Raw genomic sequence first — 24,175 nt, forward strand, 5'->3', positions numbered from 1 at the left:
GATTAGAAGTCGCTTGTGAGGAACAGTGTCAAAAGCTTTCCGGAAATACGGAATCAACCTGAGATCCCCTGTCGATAGCGGCCATTACTTCGTGCGAATAAAGAGCTGCGTTGCACAAGAACGATGTTTTCTGAAACCATGCTGATTACGTATCAATAGATCGTTCCCTTCTAGGTGATTCATAATGTTTGAATACAGTATATGCTCCAAAACCCTACTGCAAACCGACGTCAGTGATATAGGTCTGTAGTTCGATGGATTACTCCTACTACCCTTCTTAAACACTGGTGCGACCTGCGCAATTTTCCAATCTGTAGGTACAGATCTATCGGTGAGCGAGCGGTTGTATATGATTGCTAAGTAGGGAGCTATTGTATCAGCGTAATCTGAAAGGAACCTAATCGGTATACAGTCTGGACCTGAAGACTTGCCCATATCAAGCGATTTGAGTTGCTTCGCAACCCCTAAGGTATCTACTTCTAAGAAACTCATGCTAGCAGCTGTTCGTGTTTCAAATTCTAGAATATTCCATTCGTCTTCCCTAGTGAAGGAATTTCGGAAAACTGCGTTCAATAACTCCGCTTTAGCAGCACAGTCGTCGGTAACAGTACCATCGGCACTGCGCAGCGAAGGTATTGACTGCGTCGTGCCGCTTGTGTATTTTACATACGACCAGAATTTCGTTGTGGAACCTATTAAAGGCATCTCGCATTGAAGTCCGTGCCAAATTTCGCGCGTCTGTAAATTTTAGCCAATCTTCGGGATTTCGCGGTCTTCTGAACTTCGCATGCTTTTTCCGTTGCCTCTACAACAGCGTTCGGACCTGAATTGTGTACCATGGGGAATCAGTTCCATCTCTTACCAATTTATAAGGTATGAATCTCTCAATTGCTGTTGCTATTATATCTTTGAATTTGAGCCACATCTCGTCTACATTTGCATAGTCAGTTCGGAAGGAATGGAGATTGTCTCTTAGGAAGGCTTCCAGTGACACTTTATCCGCTTTTTTAAATAAAATTATTTTGCGTTTGTTTTTGGTGGATTTGGAAGAAACGGTATTGAGCCTAGCTACAACGACCCTGTGATCACTAATCCCTGTATCAGTCATGATGCTCTCTATTAGCTCTGGATTGTTTGTGGCTAAGAGGTCAAGTGTGTTTTCGCAACCATTTACAATTCGCGTGGGTTCGTGGACTAACTGCTCGAAATAATTTTCGGAGAAAGCATTTAGGACAATCTCGGAAGATGTTTTCTGCCTACCACCGGTTTTGAACAAGTATTTTTGCCAACATATCGAGGGAAGGTTGAAGTCCCCACCAACTATAACAATATGAGTGGGGTATTTATTTGTTACGAGACTCAAATTTTCTCTGAACTGTTCAGCAACTATATCATCGGAGTCTGGGGGTCGGTAGAAGGAGCCAATTATTAACTTAGTTCGGCTGTTAAGTATAACCTCCACCCATACCAATTCGCACGGAGTATCTACTTCGGCTTCACTACAAGATAAACCACTACTGACAGACACAAACACTCCACCACCAATTCTGCCTAATCTATCTTTCCTGAACACCGTCTGAGACTTCGTAAAAATTTCTGCAGAACTTATTTCAGGCTTTAGCCAGCTTTCTGTACCTATAACGATTTCAGATTCTGTGCTTTCTATTAGCGCTTGTAGCTCAGGGGCTTTCCCAGCACAACTACAACAATTTACAATTCCGACTGTTCCTTTATCCAAGCACGTCCTGTATTTGCACATGCACCATTTGAGATTGCAGCCCACCCCGTACTTTCCCGAGGCCTTCTAACCTAAAAAACCTCCCAGTCCGCACCACACAGCCTCCGCTACCCGTGTAGCCGCCAGCTGAGTGTAGTGAACTCCTGGCCTATTCAGCGGAAACCGAAACCCCACCACCCTATGGCGCAAGTCAAGGAATCAGCCAACACGGTCGAAAACCCGTCTGAGCCTCTGATTCAGACCCTCCACCCGGCTCTGCACCAAAGGTCCGCAGTCGGTTCTGTCAACGATGCTGCAGATGGTAAGCTCTGCCTTCATCTCGTAAGCAAGACCGGCAGCCTTCACCAAATCAGATAGCCGCTGGAATCCAGAGAGAATTTCCTCAGATCCAAAGCGACACACGTCATTAGTGCCGACATGTGCCACCACCTGCAGCTGGCTGCACCCTGTGCTCTTCATGGCATCCAGAAGGACCCTTTCCACATCAGGAATGACTCCACACGGAATGCACACGGAGTGCACACTGGATTTCTTCCCCTCCTTAGCTGCCATATCCCTAAGTGGCCCCATTACGCGCCTAACATTGGAGCTCCCAACTACCAATAAGCCCACCCTCTGCGATTGCCCGGACCTTGAAGGCTGAGAATCGTCCTCTGAAACAGGGCAGGCAGCTGCATCTGGCTCAGCCAGAGACAGTGCCTGAAACCTGTTTGTCAGACGCACCGGGGAGGCTTTCTGATCAGCCTCCGGGGACGTCTTTCGCTGCCTGCCACGCCTTGGAACGACCTCCCAATCAACCACAGGCGAGGGGGCTCAGCCCCACTGCGGGCAGCAACCGGGGCAACCACAGCGGCAGGTCGATCTGGAGACATACGGGACGAGGATGACATCCCCATGATACCTAAGTCCGGCTCCCCACAGTGGTGCCCATTGGCAACAGCCTCAAGCTGCGCGACCGAAGTCAGCGCCGCTTGCAGCTGTGAGCGAAGGGATGCCAACTCAGTTCTCATCCGAACACAGCAATCGCAGTCCCTGTCCATTCTAATCGATGTTGAACAACAGTTACTGAAAGATGAGTCCGTGCCTAGATTACGCAAGGGAAACACGCAAAGAATGTATTAACTAACCTGTACAAATGCCTAACGACTGCGCTACAATCTGCCTGAATTTACGATTACAGTAACTAAAACTCGAAATTACACCTCCTATACGAAACTCACACGCAATTTAAGTAAGAATCTATGAAGTAAACACTGAAGCGCGATGCTACAACTCTCAAATACTATAATACGCCCGAAATTTATGCATTAAACAATGCAAGTACCCAAAAGCACGCAAAGAAATTAAGAATTAAACTATCTAACAAATAAGTAAGCTAGGGGTATACGACTTGCTGCTGCAGCTGCTTATCCAACGGCGGCCGGTCGAAGTGGCCTTGCGTTTCTAGGCGCTGCAGTCTGGAACCGCGAGACCGCTACGGTCGCAGGTTCGAATCCTGCCTCGGGCATGGATGTTTGTGATGTGCTTAGGTGAGTTCGGTTTAACTAGTTCTAAGTTCTAGGGGACTAATGACCTGAGAAGTTGAGTCCCATAGTGCTCAGAGCCATTTATCCAACGGCGGCAGGGAGCACATTGGCTGTGACCAACCGACACTGGCCGTTCAAAACAAAAACAGAAGACAGACGACTACGCGAATTTACACTATTCAGGTACTAAAGCGCGATGCTACAACTCTCAAATACTGTAATACGCCCGAAATTTATGAATTAAAGAATGCAAGTACCCAAAAACACGCAAAGAAATTAAGAATTAAACTATGTAACAAATAAGTAAGCTAGGGGTATACGACTTGCTGCTGCAGCTGCTTATCCAACGGCGGCAGGGAGCACACTAAACTAAGCTTCAGTCTGCCTGAATAATCAAGAACACAATCAGTGTGCGCAACCTATTTTGACTGATCGCAGTGAGATGTGGGTTTTAATACGAAGTAAATTCAAAACTCTGACGCGGAAACATTCCCAATGTCAATAAACGGTCTTGATCAAATTTGGTGGATGTGTAGATGTGTAGAGGATTAAAAATAATGGAGTACGTATTTTCTCGTGACCAATTTCACTTTTAGGGGCAAAACACACCCCGAAAGGTAATTTGGTATATTTGGGGATAGCTTCAAAACTGTGATACATATAAAAAATGTCTCTTATATAAAAGCTGATACGTGATTAACATTCTTGAAAACTGTATAATCGAATTTTGTAATAATTTTAAATTTTATAAAAAGCTCCACCACCATTACTTAATTCTGAAAAATGAAAGCTTTTGTTGGAACATAAAGAAGATTTCAAACTACATACATCCATGTATAATAAAGTTGGTTTATGAAACACCTTTTTTTGAAAATAAGCTGTACACAGCTGTCAAAGTATATTCAACATACATAATTAAAATATCTAAACATTCATTAGTAATCTAATTATTTACTGTACTTACATTTGTTTTATTTTAAATTGTTATTTTTCGTTTTACATTCTTTTTTTTTGTTTTTCGTATACTTGCATTATGTTAATTGAAACTAATAAGTAATTAATTATTATGATACAGAATCGTTCATCTACATCTACGTGATTACTCTGCGATTCACATTAAAGTGCCTGGCAGAGGGTTCAGTGAACCACCTTCCACTCTCGAACGATGCGCAGGAAAAAACGAGCGCTTAAATTTTTCTGTGCGAGCCCTGATTCCTCTTATTTTATCGTGATGGTAATTTCTCCCTATTTAGGTTGGTGCCAACAGAATGTTTTCTCAATTGGAGGAGAAAATTGGCAACTGAAATTTCATGAGAAGATCCCGTCGCAACGAAAAACGCCTTTGTTTTAATGATTGCCACTCCAATTCACGTATCAAGTCTGTGGCACTATCTCCCCTATTTCGTGATAATACAAAACCAGCTGCCCTTCTTTGTACTTTTTCGATGTCATCCGTCAGTCCCACTTGATGCGGATCCCACACCGCACAGCAATACTCCAGAATGGGGCGGACAAGCGTGGTGTAAGCAGTCGCTTTAGTAGAGCTGTTGCTCCTTCTAAGTGTTCTGCCAATGAATGGCAGTCTTTGGTAGGCTCTACCCACGACATTATCTACGTGATCGTTCGAACTTAGTTTATTCGTAATTGTAATTCCTAAGTATTTAGTTGAATTTACAGCCTTCAGATTTGTGTGACTTATCGCGTAATCGAAATTTAGCGGATTTCTTTTAGTACTCATGTTCAGGGTCAATTGCCACCATGCAGATATCTTATCTAAATCATTTTGAAATTCGTTTTGGTCATCTGTTGATTTTACAAGACGTTAAATGACAGCATCACCTGCAAACGATCTAAGAGGGCTACTCAGATTGTCTCCAATGTCGTTAATATAGATCAGGAACAATAGAGGGTCTGTAACACTTCCTTGGGGAACGCCGGACGTTACTTCTCTATTACTCGATGACTTTTCGTCTATTACTACGAACTATGACGTTTCTGAGAGGAAATCACGATTCCAGTCGCACAACTGAGGCGATATTCCGTAGGCACGCAGTTGGATTAGAAGACGCTCGTGAGGAACGGTGTCGAAAGCCTTCTGGAAATCTAAAAATATGGAATCAATTTGACATTCCCTGTCGATAGCACTCACTCATTACTTCATTAGTATAAAGAGCTATATGTGTTTCACAAGAACGATATTTTCTGCATCCGTGCTAACTATGCGTCAATAAATCGTTTTCTTCGAGGTACTTCATAATGTTCGAATACAGTATATGTTCCAAATCCCTACTGCAAATCGACGTTAGTGGTATGGGCCTGTAATTCAGCGGATTACTCCTACTTCCCTTTTTGGGTATTGGTGTGACTTGAGCAAATCTCCAGTCTTTAGGTACGGAACTTTCTGTGAGCGAGCGGTTGTATATAATTGCTAAATATGGAGCTATTGCATCTGCATACTCTGAACGGAACCTGGCCGGTATTCCATCTGGACCGAAAGCCTTGCCTTTATTAAGTAATTTAAGCTGCTTTGCTACACCGAGGATATCTACTTCTATGTTTCTCATCTTCGCAGTTGTTCTTGATTGGAATTGTGGAATATTTAATTCGTCCTCTTTGGCGAAGGAGTTTCGGAAAACCGTGTTTTATAACTCTGCTTTGGTGGCATTGCCATCAGTGACTTCACCGTTGGTATCGCGCAGTGAAGGTATTGATTGCGTCTTGCCACTGGTGTACTTTATGTATGACCAGAATCTCTTTGGGTTTTCTGCCAAATTTCGACACACAGTTTCGTTGTGGAAATTATTTCGTTGCTTCTGCGACAGGGATCTGACACTTTTGCGTACCGTTGGGGATCAGTACCACCACTTATTAATTTATGTGGTATATATCTGTCAACTGTTGTCGATACTATCTCTTTGAAATCATTCCACATATTTTCTACGGTTACATAATTAGAGTGAAGACTGTCTCTTAAAAAGAAGTTAAGAGCATTTTTATCAGCTTTTCAAAATAGATATACTTTGCGTTTCTTTTTGATGGTTGTAGGTGTTACGGCATTCAGCCTAGCAGCAACTGCCTTGTGGTCGCTAATCCCTGTATTCGTCACGATACTCACTATTTGTTCAGGATTATTTGTTGCTAAGAGGTCAAATATGCTTTCGCAATCATTTACGCTTCGAGTGGGCTTGTGAACTAATTGTCCAAAATAATTTTCTGAGAAAGCATCAGAACAATTTCGTATCAAGTTTTATGCCTCCCACCGGCTTTAAATGTATAATTTTTTTGAGTGGGATACCTGTTTGAAATGAGACGCGGGTTTTCTTTCAACTGTTCAGTAACTATATCTTCTGAGTCGGGGGTCGGTAAAACGATCCAATTAATAGTTTAGTCCGATTGTCAAGTATAAACTCTTACCGGCTGTTCCCGGCGGAGGTTCGAGTCCTCCCTGGGGCATGGGTGTGTGTGTTTGTCCTTAGGATAATTTAGGCTAAGTAGTGTGTAAGCTTAGGGACTGGTGAACTTAGCAGTTAAGTCCCATAAGATCTCACACACATCTGAACAACATAACCTCTACCCATACTATTTCACAGGAACTATCTACTTCAATTTCGCTACAAGGCAAACTACTTCTGACAGCAATAAATACTCCACCACCAACTGTATTTAATCTATCCTTTCTGTTAGATTGTTTGAAAAAATTTCGGCTGAATTTATTTCCGGCTTTAGCCAGGTTTCTGTACCCATAGCTATTTGAGCGTCAGTGTTTTCTATTAGGGCTCAGAGCTCTGGTTCTTTCCCAACCCAGCTACGACAATTTATAACTACAATACCGATCGTTGCTACGACTACCTTACTGTGTCACACGTGCCCCGTTTTAGACGAGCGCCCTTTCTATGGTTTGCTGATACCCATTACAATAACGGTAATATGTAAATAAATGCTTCAAACATAACGTTTTCTTACAGCAAGCACATAAAATGAACGAAATTTCTTCACATAATATACACGACACTGAACACGATATAAAACAAAATTCAGCGGGATTTCAAATTGGCATGGGTGACCCTCTAAATATCTTGATTCGTATCAGGCATATTTCAGTACATTGGTAAGCCTTGGTGAACAGAACTGATGATGTTCTGGTGACTGCAGTTTGATTATATTGTTTCTCAAACGAAGACTGGCATCATAATCATTCAGCAGAACTGGATCTGAAAATCTTCTCACTAAGTTCTTCCAGCATCAAAAGCCATACACATCTCCCCACTGTAACTATGCCCTTTGGGATCACCAGATGAACAAGTTCCGTGCCCTGTGAACGTTCCCAATCGGGGAGAGACCCGGCCACCTTTGCTAGCCACGGTAGGGTTTGGTTTGGACAAGGACAACCAGTTGAAACTCTCGCCATGTCCAAGCAGGCATTATCTTGCTGGAACGTAATCCCAAAAGCGCTTGTCGTGAAGGGCAACAAAACGGGTCGTAGAATATCGTCGACGTACCGTTGTGCTGTGGGGGTGACAACCAAAGTGGTCCTGCTATGAAAGAGATGCCACCCCGGAGCATCACTCCTGGCTGTCGGGCCACGTGGCAGGGACGGGTTGGTGTCCCACTGCTGTCTGGGGCGTCACCAGACACGTCTTCGATGGTCATCAGGCCTCAATTCCAAGAGATCATCACTGAACACAATTCTGCTAGAACCAGTCAGATTGCAGGCCGAGGACATCTCTGGAGACGCGCCGGACGACGATGTGATAACAACCTGACTGTCGCCTGCCATGCGGCCTGAGAACCAGGAGTCCAGAGGTAATGGTCTGGGGTAGCATTTCTATTCGCAGAAGGACGCATTTAGCCCCGTTTTGTTGCCGCCCATGACAAGCCATCCTGGGCTTACATTTCAGCAAGATAATGCCCGCTCACACACGGCAAGAGTTTCTACTGGTTGTCTTCGTGCTTCCCAAACCTTAACTCGGCTAGCAAGGTCGCCGGATCTCTCCCCAATCGAGAACGTTTGGAGAATTATGGGCAGTGCGCCCCCAAGAGCTCGGAGTTTTGACAATGTATCGCGCCAACCGGACAGAATTTGGCGCAATATCTCTCAAGAAGACATCCAACAACTCTGTCAGGCATTGCCAAACCGGATAACAGCTTGGATAAGGACCAGAGGTGGACCAACGTGTTATTGACTTGCTCAGTTTGTGAAGCTCTTTCTCTTCAATAAATCATCAAATTTTTCGGAAATTGTAATCATTTGTTTTTCTGTACATGTACATCACGTCTAGCGATTTCCGTCCCATTGAGATAATTTCTCCGTGGTGCGGTTTTTTTTTTTTTTTTTTTTTTTGTCTTAACAGTGTATAGTGGAGATAAGCGGGAAATAGTTGGCACAATCAGCACGGAATACTTTACTGGATTTCAAAAGATACAAAATACCAACTAATTGACGTAGAATGAATCAGAAATATTTAAGAAAATTATATTTACACTCTTGTATCTGCATGTATTGCAGTTTCACGCGTGATTTTGTTGTCCCATAGAATGCCATCACCGCTAACTTACTGTTTGATATTTGCAAGCTGTATGAAGTATAGATTATTGCTAATTAATATTCAGCTGTAAGTAGATAATTTTCACTGTTTCTGGCAGACAAACGCGATCAGTCGCAATAAATAAAAAGGTTCTGTGCCAGTACCATCAACTATGCAGAAATATCCAAAGTAGATCATGAATAATATTAGTGAACTGATGGAATCATGCTTTGCATATTTGTTAACTTGTTGTGTAATTGAGAGCTAATAAGAATATTTATTTTCTGAAAAATGCCACATCGTGCAAGATACGACCATTTTTTTATTTGCCAACACAAGATTCGGCACCGTCTACTCTGTCTAGTCCCTGAAAAAATATTTCGCTTTCTTCGCTTCTGTAAAAAGCTGCTTTCTAATTAACAGCATCGCTAAACTAGGGCATATTCAGAGGCATGAAGGAATCGTCAGTTTGGTTGTGGTGGAGGAGGAAGGGAGGTAGAAATTGTAGAGGGAGACCGAGAGATGAATATAGTAGGCAGGTTCAAACACATGTAAGATGCTGTAGTTATTCGGAGATGAAGAGGTTTGTACAGGACAGAGAAGCATGGAGACCTGCACCAAACCAGTCTTCGGACTGAAGACCACAACAACAACTAATTAATAACTGAGTCGGTGAGTTGAAAAAGGCGTCATGTCCGAGAAGTAAATTTTCCAAGGGAAACAAAAAACAGTTTTAGTACACAGCAGGTTTAAGCACGGTGTCATGGAGTTGCTATGTGGCAATTGGTCTCAGAGTGAAATACCATACACTATTACAACGCACTTTCGCCATCAAGTGTGGTCAGTAATTCAGTCTGAGTGTACTGGAGATGGCCCATTTCGAACCTGATAATACGGATGAGGCAGCTAGCGTTCTGCTTGCAGCAGAACGGTTGTGTTTATGTTATTCTTAGTCGTTATAATAATAAGAGAGTGTGTCGTGAGCATGTTAAGTTTATTCATAAAGTACCCAAAGTACAGTCAAATTATAGAAAAGCAGGCAATGGTGTCCATCCCTCGTTGGCCACTGACAGGCACTGTTATAAATGATTTCCGCTCGTTGGGTATGTGTTGCAGAATTTTCTTTACATCTGTTCTTTTTTATTGGAACAGGTCTACAATAGGTTTGTTTATCTGGACAGGACCCATTCTCTAACTCAACAAACGAGCATTTCTTTTGATGGGATGCGACTCCTTGTTACACCAAACGATGCATACAAACATAAAGATCAGTTATCGCCGGTAAACGGAACATGGGAAAAAATGGACATGCCCTATTTTCCAAGGCACCGATTCAACTGTAATTTGGGTCAGTGGTAATGTGCCATATGACGGATCCAAAGGTTTCTTGTTCGCCGAACTGCACAATAACTGGGTGTCCACGTTCAAATGTAGCCCCCCCCCCCTCTCAATAACTGAATACTGTGGTGTTGAAACCAACCTTCGGACGACCACAGATTTATCTTCTTCAGTTCTTTTACAAACATATTAGCTGCAGTGCCCGATGTTGACCCGTCACACAAAGTGACTGGCCCTGTACTCATGGCGAATGCAAGCCACAGGGGAAACTGGAATCGCTTTAAATCGAAGGACATATTTGAATCACTGGGTGTCAACGGGATGCTTCCTGTCGTGACTTTTACAAATATACACCAATTTCAAGCCATAAGTTTAGTATTAACAATTACATCATAGAGTATGCTTTGATTCCTTTTTAAATTACAAAGTAAAGTAATATATGTGGAATGCATAATGGACCCAAAATCTTACTGTAAAATATATACTTGTATCATTTCAGTAAACTTAATTTTCTACAAGAAGTATTTTGACCGTAAAAAATGTGCATAAGCTTAATGAATAAAGATTTCACATATTTATTTATATTTTTTACAATTTAAATACATATTTACAGTCAGCCGTGGCGAGGGAGTGCGGGGGGGGGGGGTGACGTTATTACTCAAAAATATATACTGATTTAGGAGTTTCTACAAGGCAAGCAGAGAGACTTTCCTTTCACGAAAACATAATGAAAGCGTATTTACAGTTACCAAATGTATAATTATACCAAACTCGAATAAAACTGTGAAAGAAAATATCGCAAAGCTTAGTAGTATACAATGTTAGATTACGAAATCTTAAGTAGTCAGTGATCTTCCTCTTGTCTGGAAGGTAAAGTGTGCAAAGTTTCATCAAGATTGGAATAAAACTATAGATTTGTACAGACAAAGAATTAAACGCGCAATCTTCTTTATATAGGCATGTATAGATAGATAGCATGTGACAATGTTTTAGGCCGGCCACGGTGGTCTAGCGGTTCTAGGCGCGCAGTCCGGAACCACGCGACTGCTACGGTCGCAGGTTCGCATCCTGCCTCGGGCATGGATGTGTGTGATGTCCTTAGGTTAGTTAGGTTTAAGTAGTTCTAAGTTCTATGGGACTGATGACCACAGTGGTTAAGTCCCATAGTGCTCAGAGCCATTTGACAATATTTTGCCAGAATGGGCTAAATTACATCCGTTGTCAGTGTTTCTAATTTTATTTTACTTTTTGCATACTGATGACCACTCTTTTGTAGAAAACTACACTTAACAAATATTAACCATAACAATGTGAAAAATAAGACGGTGCAATTGCACAGCGTATCTCCTCCAATTAAGTTTGTGTCGTCGTGAGTATTAAGTATGCGTTAACTATGAGATTACGAACATGACACCCTTAGTATCATTACAGCTTTCGTGGCTATTTGGACAAACACGCAATGAACTACAACAACTACACAATTATGCGGACAAAGTTTAGCTAAAAAAACAATAATTAATGTGCACTGCAAATTTGTAAATATCAAACAATAAAATATCACAGTGTCATGCATAAGGCGGAATTTTCAGAGCCGTATAATGGGTTACTTCTGCAGATAAATACGAATCATAGAGTCCAACAATGACGAATAGTGTCTGCCGCGATGTTTAAAAATATTTTGAACGTATTACACATAATCGATACGGTACTTAATTTAAATCATAAGAGATGGAAATTTTCGGATCCAGTGAATTATAACGGGATTTTAGGTTTATTTTTAGCAGTGTGGTACAAAAGATACCGTACTGACATCTCAGATCTGAACAGACGTCAAATAAGTGGTCACAAGCTCAGACGTTAGGGTCACAGACGGCTAACGAAAGGTAAGACCTTCCATATCATTTCTTTGTGAAGATTTCGCTCGCTTTGATGTCGGTCATCGTGGCTATATCACCTGGAACTCATTCAGAAAAAGTGAATTTATCGCTTAATTTGTTGCCTCAGTGCTGTATCTGCAACGAAACTGTATGGCACTTCTTTTCTCTCTGGTGTCAACTTGAAATAAAAGAATACTTTATTCAGTTCTGGAACTTAAGTGACAATAGTAGTGATGCAAATTAAATACATTATCTAAATAACATGTAGAAGAACTACAACCCTTCAATACAGAGTATGATAATTACTTAGAATATATCTGAAGATACTGTAATATAAAGCACTGTACCATCGTCTGACTCCGTGGCGCAACGGTAGCGCGTCTGACTCCAGATCAGAAGGTTGCGTGTTCAAATCACGTCGGGGTCAATTCATTTTTATTTTTTCAAGTGTATTGCAGGATATACAATGAGACGGGAACTTTGTATGTAATAGCCAAACAAACGAAGAGTAAGATGTACCATCACTTCGACAATGGCGTTGGCCGTGGCACCGATCATGTTTGTTTCAAAGGAAGCATTCCAAACATTCACCTTCAACGATTTCGGGAAACATCAGGAAATTTAAATCAGAATGGTCGGAAAATAATTTGAATTCTGTTCCTCAAGAACGCTAATCTACTTCTGTGATCGTGACTTTTATCAAACTGAAATGTAGGTATGGTGGACGAAACATACACCGTATTATAGTAATATCTCATTAATCCAATGTAGCCGTATTGCTAGATTTCTCTTTGTAAGAATTAGGGTAGGTGATTACGTAGCGAAATGGATGTACAACATAGCGGATAGTAGCAAAACCGGGAACCAGGTACTTCTCTAGGTACAAGTTATTTGAATATTCGGATAAATCTGCATAACTATCTCAGTCATCTTTAGTACTTGAACAGTCAGTTTCAAAAAGTGTGATAGTAGCCTTTAGTTAACATCATGACGTGAAATTGAAACTTGTCAGTCATTTATAATAGCATTCACTTACTCTGTTTCGTAGAAAACAAACGCTCAATGATTTGTAATTATTCGATTTCAGTTCGCATTCCGATATTCAGCACACCTATTCTGAGGTGTTCATCGCCTTACTTCGCGATTTCAATCATTATCTTAATTTCATAAATATAGGAAGGGAACGTTATGTGGTACACGCTTAGTATTATTTCTTAATGTCAGATCTTTTTTAAGATACTTCAGGTATTAGGAGGATGCTAAGTTCACCGGACTTGGATACGATGTGACGTCATTATGACGTATACACACAACATCGAAAGCGATAGAAACCGTATATCGACTATTCGACTTTTGTGAACTTTCGAGAGGTTGTGACAGGGTAGCGCTGTGCTCTGCACCATTCGTTGAAATGTGTTATGCGTTCCTTGCGTTTAAATCGTGTATTGCACTGTGTTTATGTCCTGTGCATTGTTTTTCGTTTGCTCGTCTCTAATTATGTGTTCAGCATTCGAGAGACTAACGAGAGAAAATCTGAAAGAGTTCAGCATCGATGACGACAGGCAATTGCGTGGTTATTGTGAATCTCAAGCAGAAATTGAAGTACTTCTGACCCAGCTGAAGTGCGTCGGTTATTTGTACTCGGAGAGAAGAAGCACTCAGCAGCCAAAATCTTTAGATGCGTCAAGACACTAACCTTTCGTTAAGATTACATTGAGAAATCCACTTCCCCTCGTATTTCATCTCCGGTCGACGATTTTTCTTCAACAATGCCTCATATTTTTCTTTTTAAGTTCGAAATTCAAACATTCTACACACCAGTCATTACTGGACACTAAGGTACCTGTCTCTGCGGTCCGAGTGTAAAATTACTTGGTATTATGGTTCATAAAAGACTATCTTGGGATGGACGTATAAATTACTTAGCTAACAAACTTGCGCGAGTTCTCTTTCAGCTATATAAATTAAGAAAAAAAAGTCAGCAAGAGTATGCTGCTACAATCTAATATGTACTGACAAGACCAATTGTATGAAACCATACTAAAATATTGATAATAAATAAATATTATTTTCGGCATAAGCGTTCAATACAACAATCACACAATCTAATCTGGTCAGGACACAAGAAGACTTAACTTTTTTTACGAAACGTGTTGTCCGGGGTGTTTTCAAGGCCACGGTCAGGAATATTTCTATTAATATCCAGCTCATTTATTTCTGCGAAATACATATACGCTGCCACACTGAGCTGTTATCAGAATCGCACGTGTCAAAACAAACCACTAGCTGACGACAGTTTACAATCTCGAACGTTCGTAAAAATCGATAGGTGTGTTAATCGACTAAAGCGTGTTACGTCATAATGACATCATATCCAGGTTGGGTGAACTTAGCATCCTCCCAGGTATTATGCTTGTCAAAATGGCAGAACTGCTTTGCAGTGCCATCTACCGACGGTAGCCACTACCAGTGCGTCAGTGCCATCTGGTAATGAAACGCTAAATCCTAGCTGTTGCTGACCGTGAAGATCCTGCGCGAAATCCATGATTAAAACGTTCGTGCTGTTATTATAGTATTTCGGGCTCACTATGGGTAGTTCTGCGCATTGTATTCATCACTTACAACTTGCAATGTGGACACGTTGGGGAAAATGCTCAAATTAAGACTGTTCTAACCAATGAGCTACGACGCAAGAACTGTCATACAAGAAACGATATTAATGGAGAGTTAAAGCGTTGCATTGGGGCCTGCCAGCATCCGCTAACAATAGGTCAGCGCAGGTCGTTTATTAAAATGGAGTAAACTACTACGCGGAAATTGATATATGGCAAATAATTACGGCCCTGGGGCACGTGTAATAGGTCTGTTTACTATGATTTTCGAATTTATGATTCTTTTTTTTTTTTTGGGGGGGGGGGGGGGGGGAGTACAAGAGATACGTAATACATTGTGCTGTATGAGTGATTTTGGAGTCTAGCCGCCACATGCAGTAGGGATGGCTGTTATCGCTGAATCAACAGGTTTTCGATTACATTACTCCTTTCAACGCCAGTTTAATAGGACTGTCAAAACAGCTCAAAATAGCTGGTTTATGAAATAACCGATTTTCAGTTTTTTATTCATATTATCTCCTGTAAATGGCGTAGAAATCGAACAAAGATTTAAAAATTTTTACTTCCTCAGTTCAAAGACACGTAGAATCAAAATAAAAAACTGAGTACGCAAATAAAAAACGTAGTCCGTTTACCGTTGGCCACTTTTCTCGAAAAGTGATAAGTGGTTGACTATTACAAAAATAGTCAGTATTCTCCTACTGATTCTAAGTTTTTGAAACTCTTCTCCAAAATCGTGTTATAATCGGCCTTTATTTGGACGTGACGAGTAGTCATTGCTGAAGGATGAAAACTAAGATTGAAGAACTATATTTTTCGTGTTAGTTTGTTCGTTTTCAAGGACTACAAGCAGATAAAGGTATGTTATGTAGACCCAGGCAGCAGATTTTCATCGTAATTATGAATCAACTGTTACGTCTCGAGTTTTCTCTTCTGATTATGTCACAAGTTTGTTGTGGGTCTTGCACATCGTATGCACACGCGTACCATCTAGTAGACCAAGCCACATGGTAGCAGATACATTATTGTCTCAGCAATGCAGTATCGATTCTTCTGTCATTTGTTAATAACCCGTTTCTGTTAGCATTGTCATTAAAATAGCACTGATCGCTTTGCCCAGTTTCTATAATAACGCGGTGTTTCAAAGCAATGAAAATTTCACGAATAAAAATTACGTGTTTTCTAACTAAGGTTTATTTAAAAACGAAATATTTTAGCAGTGCTGCTATGGCTAACAGTTATTTCGGTTTATTTACCCCGTTATTAGTAGAAATACAAAAACACGTGTTGTAACAGGGACCAAATAAATACCGAAAAATTCGGCTATTCAGAACTAAAATACTGGTATCGGTTTTAACTGGTAGGTTTTTCCCACCCTAACTTGCAGCTACACAGATGTTCAGCAGCAGTACTAATATTATCTGAACTGAATATCAGCAGACTTCAATGAGCCAATTATACTGACACAACTTGTGATGAATGTCTGTTATTTGAAACGATAGCTTAACCAGTGATCGAATGCAAAGTTAACCAAACAGACAGCACATCACAAGTTTTTTTGAAGTTACTCAAAAACGCGAGGGAGCACTAAGGGCGGCAGTTAAGTTCGGCACAAAGTGAGATGAAATTGCAATACTACAACTTCGGAAAACAGTACAAAATCGTGAAATACGATTCTCGGGCGAGAACGAATGCATTTTACTGACAAGAACAGATGCAAAAAATCGAGATCACACCAAGACATCGAGAATTCGGAAATCGTCTGAATATAATTGGATATATGACAGTTTTTAAGCAGTTATTCTCTTACATGAAACAGAAATAACTAATTTTCTATTTTTGATTCAATTAAAAAGGAAATAGCTTCAAGAAAATTATCTTGGAATATAGGAGGTGGCTCTGCACACGAGATATCACCTGAATGTCACGATAATCGATTTTAATAAGCGAGCGATGTTATTTCAAACGACTACTTACAAATGTACACTTAACATGCTGTCCTACAACTACTCAGAGACGCAAGTGAGATGGAACCGGTGTGCGAAATCCTGACGTGACATGGCCAACTTAGTAAGACAGACCAAAATTGTGAAATTCATTGCACAGGCGTGTACGAACGTGTTCTTTTGACAAGAAATGATGGAAAGAAATCAAGATAGCACAAACAGAAGAATTCGGAAATCGTGAACACATAATTCGATATATCACAACAGTTATTTTAATATAGAACAGAAATATATATTCTCTATCTTTCTAGTTTCATAGCATGAAAACTGAAACAACACCAAGACAGTTACCTCGGAAACTAGGTTGTCCTGTATTTTAGATCGGACGACTGAGTACTTCCTTTCAGATGAATATCCAGGAATGTGCAATTTTGTCAAACTGCTTCGATCAACACTTTCAGCTTGTTCTGAATTTCATAAGGATTTTTCAAAATCTGACCTTTGTACCAGGTGGTAGCTCAAAGAGCACGTATTTAGAACTGGCATCCATGAGAATTCCGTTAAGCATGCTTTGTCCACAATCACAAGCTTGTTTGTTGTTGGCTACAATGCTAGCTCTGTTGTTACACTGGAATATCTGCGATTTCAGTGTAATGAACCAAAGACAATGTGTGTCGGATACAGACAGTAGGAATATCTGTCGAGTAAGCATTCAGGAGCGCAAAACAGAATTTTTCGCCATCATACCTTATACATTGTCTCCATTGTGACGCGACATTGCGCGGCGCAAGGGTTCTCCGTACACGTCCTTCAGGTTTTCAGTGTCATTACATCGTTCTTAAGGTGCGTTTACACTGCGATTTGTATCGGCACATGTATGAAATACATGTATATGCGACTTTGCGACATGTATCGCGACTTGTATGAGTTGACAAGTATCAATCTCATACATGTATGAGCGTGCGTTTACACTGGTTGATATGAATCACTGTGCGATAGCTTCCGACGACGATTTGGAAGATTTCACATTTTTATGTGCTGATACACTTGCTCTTTTGGAAGATGGTAGGAAGAAAAGGCGGAGGAAGCGTAGATGGTGGCACGGAGAGTTTCTCGCGAATTAACGCTAGAAGATGGCGCATATTTTAGAAATTATGTTAGGATGAGTATGGAGGATTTCCGCGGTTTGTTATCACTTGTGGCTCCTCTTGTGTCCAAAACCAACACAAACTTTCGGGAAGCGATTCCACCAGAGGATCAGTTGGCAGTAACACTCCGTTTTTTGGCCACTGGGGATCCCTCTTGAAACGAAGATTTCATGACAAAACATTTGCATTGTCGCGCGATTGCTAATGCAAACGTCTCCCACACGATTGTCGGCATCCGTTGTCAACATTATCATGCGAGGCCGCCGGAATAATAGCAAAACATTGATATACTTGCCAGATGCATGAAAAAAATTATATAATGTATTACATACACTGATATATATATAAAACTTTTACCTTCACTTCTTGGGATAAAACTTGCACAATGGCCTCGCAAACACGAAGAATAATGTTGCATATGGCACTTTTTGATATTCTATGCAGATACATTAACGTCGAAACGACAGTCGGCACCTTCAAAACTCAAACAGCCGCCAAAGAGCCTGGTACTACGCATGCGCTAATCGTCGAAATAAGCGGCAGTCGACAAGACGACAGGAAATGATAATACTGCGCATGCGCGAGTTCTTCAAATGTCGCTCATACATGTCGCGTATATGGCCAAAAAGCGATATACAAAATGTATACGCGACATGTATGAGCTAGAGGGTCCGCATACAAGTTCCGTGAATTTTTGTATGAGGTGATGTATCGCGACATGTCAAATTGACATGTCGCTCATACATGTCGCGATACATGTATCCCAGTGTAAACGTACCTTTACAGGCAGATCGTGTTCGTAAATACCGTGATTTAGTGCACGGGTTTCATAAATGGCCCAACAATTCGTAATTGATATCTATGAAGATACATACGCAAGGGAATTTCGCTTGCTTGCGACAAGTGTAACAGCTCAAATGGCACTATATCCACCACCATTTTTAGATCTACCATCTCTTCATTTCGTCGCACCCAGTTAAAGCACTGATTTATGATTGCAACGCATGTGATATTCATTTTGGGTTCAATATATCCTTTCCACACCTGCAATAAAGGAATTAACCGAAAAATTTTCTTTTCATATTTTCCAGCAAAGTATTAAAAAAGCATGACAAAAGTGCAAATGAAATATTTTTTGATGATTTATTAAGGCATAAATGGAGATCCACAAATGTGGGCCTCAAATCTCACTTATCATGAAAATGTACTAGTCTTTGCTTTATACACTCCTGGAAATGGAAAAAAGAACACATTGACACCGGTGTGTCAGACCCACCATACTTGCTCCGGACACTGCGAGAGGGCTGTACAAGCAATGATCACACGCACGGCACAGCGGACACACCAGGAACCGCGGTGTTGGCCGTCGAATGGCGCTAGCTGCGCAGCATTTGTGCACCGCCGCCGTCAGTGTCAGCCAGTTTGCCGTGGCATACGGAGCTCCATCGCAGTCTCTAACACTGGTAGCATGCCGCGACAGCGTGGACGTGAACCGTATGTGCAGTTGACGGACTTTGAGCGAGGGCGTATAGTGGGCATGCGGGAGGCCGGGTGGACGTACCGCCGAATTGCTCAACACGTGGGGCGTGAGGTCTCCACAGTACATCGATGTTGTCGCCAGTGGTCGGCGGAAGGTGCACGTGCCCGTCGACCTGGGACCGGACCGCAGCGACGCACGGATGCACGCCAAGACCGTAGGATCCTACGCAGTGCCGTAGGGGACCGCACCGCCACTTCCCAGCAAATTAGGGACACTGTTGCTCCTGGGGTATCGGCGAGGACCATTCGCAACCGTCTCCATGAAGCTGGGCTACGGTCCCGCACACCGTTAGGCCGTCTTCCGCTCACGCCCCAACATCGTGCAGCCCGCCTCCAGTGGTGTCGCGACAGGCGTGAATGGAGGGACGAATGGAGACGTGTCGTCTTCAGCGATGAGAGCGCTTCTGCCTTGGTGCCAATAATGGTCGTATGCGTGTTTGGCGCCGTGCAGGTGAGCGCCACAATCAGGACTGCATACGACCGAGGCACACAGGGCCAACACCCGGCATCATGGTGTGGGGAGCGATCTCCTACACTGGCCGTACACCACTGGTGATCGTCGAGGGGACACTGAATAGTGCACGGTACATCCAAACCGTCATCGAACCCATCGTTCTACCATTCCTAGACCGGCAAGGGAACTTGCTGTTCCAACAGGACAATGCACGTCCGCATGTATCCCGTGCCACCCAACGTGCTCTAAAAGGTGTAAGTCAACTACCCTGGCCAGCAAGATCTCCGGATCTGTCCCCCATTGAGCATGTTTGGGACTGGATGAAGCGTCGTCTCACGCGGTCTGCACGTCCAGCACGAACGCTGGTCCAACTGAGGCGCCAGGTGGAAATGGCATGGCAAGCCGTTCCTCAGGACTACATCCAGCATCTCTACGATCGTCTCCATGGGAGAATAGCAGCCTGCATTGCTGCGAAAGGTGGATATACACTGTACTAGTGCCGACATTGTGCATGCTCTGTTGCCTGTGTCTATGTGCCTGTGGTTCTGTCAGTGTGATCATGTGATGTATCTGACCCCAGGAATGTGTCAATAAAGTTTCCCCTTCCTGGGACAATGAATTCACGGTGTTCTTATTTCAATTTCCAGGAGTGTATTCTCTTTCCCCTTTCTACAATAAAACATTTTATTCTGCAATATATATTTTATTTGAAGCAGTAAACTTTATATGCTAATGCACACAGAAAATACGATTCGTACAGTTAATATTTTTGAAATACCTGCTTTCCAATTCATGTTTTTGTTGGTGGTCTAAAACAGCTTCATAACTGCGAGGAAATTACAATCATACAATTACTTGTGGCAAGTAATAATTTGGAACTGCCAGGTTTCCTACATTGTGAGGCATTCATTGCCTGAACAAATTTTAGTAGCAGGCCAACATTTTAAAACTTAACTTCTGAAATTAGTTGCAACACAGAACTTCTTCGGTTTTTATTCGCATTTCCTGCACCATCATCATCTTCACAGTCAGAGGAAGTTACTGTACAAGGACGTCCCCTTCTCCTAGCTACCGGCACGACATCTTAACGTTCTTATTGTGTACCGCTTAGTTTCTTCAAGCTCAGCAGCACTATCTTCAGCGGACGACGTGAATTCGACATCTACCGTAAAAGATAATCCCACATTGCTTTCATTAAAAAGAGCTTCTAATTGCTCATCAGTTAATATTTCATCCAGTTCTGTAGAGTGTAGAAATAACAGCTGTTTCAGTATTCCATTATCAAAGAGTAAATTGAAATTAGAAAATATGCATTATGACTTGACATCCACGTACGAGGACCTGCAAGAAATGAGTTGTTTTATAGTAACGAACAAAATTCATACAAATATGAACTAGTTCTCAACATCGAGACTACTTAGCGAACCGTAGGAAAAAAAACACCGATTCTCAGTCAGATATTTAGGCACAATAGTTATTTACATAGTTTTTTTATTTGTAGAATTAATTATTTTCTCCACACGACAAGCTGTAAGCTAATACACGAATACACATTGAGAGGTGGTGCGGCCTGCTTTTAAAAATAAGTCCACATTCGCGGACCATCGGTCTACAAGCGGAAAAATACGCCTATTTACGGAGAAAAAAAGGTCATGAACATAGGTCCACATTGGAACGAAGGGGATATTGTGCAGACTGAATTTTTTTGTGAAAGCTGAATTATTTAGTGCATACTATGTGGAATAGGTTCCTTTTACGAATTCTCCATGGAATGTTAGTGTCATATTGTTGATTATTACCTGGTTCTGTTCGTTTCAGTTATTTCATAATGACACGTGAATAATTGTGTAGTAAACCCATAATCCGCTTTTGGTTTCTGACGGCGTCTCTTATTTTGTTGTTAAGATTCAGTAAGTCTCTTTTCATGGCTAAAACAAAGACAAATATTTTATCTGTGTACATAGATAACTGGAAATTTCCTATAAGGGTTTATTGAAAAATGAAAACTGAGCAGTTTATACCAAGATTGCATTTACACAGTTATCACACTGTTCAAAATAGTGCTCAAACGTATTTTACTGGGACCGTAATTTTAGCTGCCACAAATGGTTGCACTCCTGTACTTATCACTGCAAACTCGTACTAATGTGTATTTTGGCTATTTTGTGTTTCGAATTTGAAATTTATCCTACAAAAACCGATTGCTTTAAGAGTCTAAAGTTACACGATCATTGTCAAAAGTAGCGATTTTCTGTGGCGAATGTTCAAGAGTGGTCACAACGGTCACAAAAGCGACTGATGTTGCAGGCATCTTAGCTGCGGAATAGACATAAACAATTGCAGAGGACACCTTTGTTTGCATGGCCATCTTCCGCAGAAGCTGTTAAAATCAGTTACTGTTGGTTATCCGTCTTGAGCTTAATACTGTTTAATTAAAGAGAATTGCACCAGAAGCCTTTCGCTTTTATTTATAAAGCGCCTTCCATGGTTATGCTGCAAATTCGATACATACGTTTGAACATTTTTGGTTGCCTTAGGTTAAAAGCAGCGTTTTGTTTATGAAGTCGGTGTGCAAATTACTTACGGTGTTTGTTTTCATATTCTGCCTCTTCCCTCCTTGCTAGCAGCGGTTGACGTCGGAAGACTTAGATTCACATACGGACTCGGCAGTTTTTACCGTTCTACAGAACTTCTTGCGCTGCGTTATTTACATTTCACTTTCGTAAACTGTTTCTCGTTTCTCACTCTGCACAGCAACAGTGTTTATGTCTGTTCGTTTGTTTTCGTTCACGTTGTGAGTGTTGCTAACCTGTGAAACTACTTTGTGTGTGTGCGTGTGTGTGTGTGTGTGTGTGTGTGTGTGTGTGAGTGAGAGAGAGAGAGAGAGAGAGAGAGAGAGAGAGAATGTAAAAGAACACCGTAAGTAATTTGCAAGCCAACTTTAATAACAAAACGCTGTTTTTAACCTAAAACAACCAAATATGTGCAAATGCATGTATGCTATTTGCAGAATAACCACGGAAGATGCTTTATAAATAAAATCCAAACGCATCTGGTGTAATTATCCTTGAAGTAGGCTTAAGATGGATAACCAATAGTAACTGATTCCGAGGAGCGTACGGCCTGTCCACACATATTCCTACAGAGATCGTATTCAAATACAGAGATATGTAGACAGGCAGAAGACGGAGCAGCGGTCGGCAGTGCCTATATAAAACAATAAGTGTCTGGCGCAGTTGTTAGATCGGTTGCTGCTGTTAACAATGGCAGAAGATTTAAGTGAGTTTGAACGTCGTGTTATAATCGGCGCACGAGCGATGGGACACAGCACCACCGACGTAGCGATAAAATGGGGATTTTCCCGTGCGACCATTTCACGAGTGTACCGTGCATATCAGGAATCCGGTAAAACATCAAATCTCCGACGTCACTGCGGCCGGAAAAAAGATCTTGCAAAAACGGGACCATCGACGACTGAAGTGAGTCGTTCAACGTGACAGAAGTGCAACCCTTCCACAAATTGCTACAGATTCCAAAGCTGGGCCGTCAACAAGTGTCAGGGTGCGAACCATTCAATGAAACTTCATCGGTAAGGGGTTTCGGAGCCGAAGGCCCACTCGTGTACCCTTGATGACTGCACGACACAAAGCTTTACGCTTCGCCTGGCCCCGTCAACACTGACATTGGGCTGTTGGTGACTGGAAACATGTTGCCCGGTCGGAGTCTCCTTTCGGATTGTATCGAGCGAATGTACGAGTATGGAGACAACCTCATGAATCCATGGACCCTGCATGTCGGCAGGGGACTATTCAAGCTGGTGGAGGCTCTGTAATGATGTGGGGCGTGTGCAGTTGGAGTGATATGGGAGCCCTGGTCCGTCTAGATACGACTCTGACGGGTGACACGTACGCAAGCATTCTGTCTGATCACCTGCAGCCATTCATGTCCATTGTGCATTCCGACGGACCTGGGCAATTCCAGCAGGAGAACACGACACCCCACAGGCCCAGAATTGGTACAGAGTGGCTGCAGGAACACCCTTCTGAGTTTAAACACTTCCGCTGGCCGCTAAACTCTCCAGACATGAACATTATTGGGCATATCTGGGATGCCTTGCAACCTGCTGTTCAGAAGGGATATCCACCTCTTCGTACTCTTACGGATTTATGGACAGCCCTGCTGGATTCAAGGCACTACTTCAGACATTAGTCCAGTCCATTCCACGTCGTGTTGCGGCACTTCTCCGTACTACACGATATTAGGCAGGTGTACTTCTCTGGCTCTTCAGTGTATTTGAAACATTCATGTTTGACTCATTTCAAATGCATATTTTTCACACTGTTGGCACTACACATGATGACACGTAACGTTCTTCAGCCATTGCTAAACTGAAATCCTTCCGTCGGATTGCTACAGGGTGTAGCGTGATTCAGCAATCCAGAGCACTCGTTTCCAGCCATCTGCTGTCCATT

General features: G+C 42.0%; 1 protein-coding gene and 1 non-coding gene across 2 annotated transcripts in view; both read left to right on the forward strand.

Annotated features, from left to right (window-relative positions):
* Window positions 1-24,175, forward strand: part of LOC124552505 (uncharacterized protein TP_0369-like) — a 222,410-nt gene that overhangs the window by 183,147 nt on the left and 15,088 nt on the right. The gene's annotated exons all lie outside the window — the stretch shown is intronic.
* Window positions 12,360-12,431, forward strand: Trnaw-cca. Its single transcript has one exon. It is a non-coding gene; the product is annotated as a tRNA-Trp (tRNA).

This window comes from Schistocerca americana, chromosome 10 (assembly GCF_021461395.2).
Source record: "Schistocerca americana isolate TAMUIC-IGC-003095 chromosome 10, iqSchAmer2.1, whole genome shotgun sequence".
NCBI lineage: Eukaryota > Metazoa > Arthropoda > Insecta > Orthoptera > Acrididae > Schistocerca > Schistocerca americana.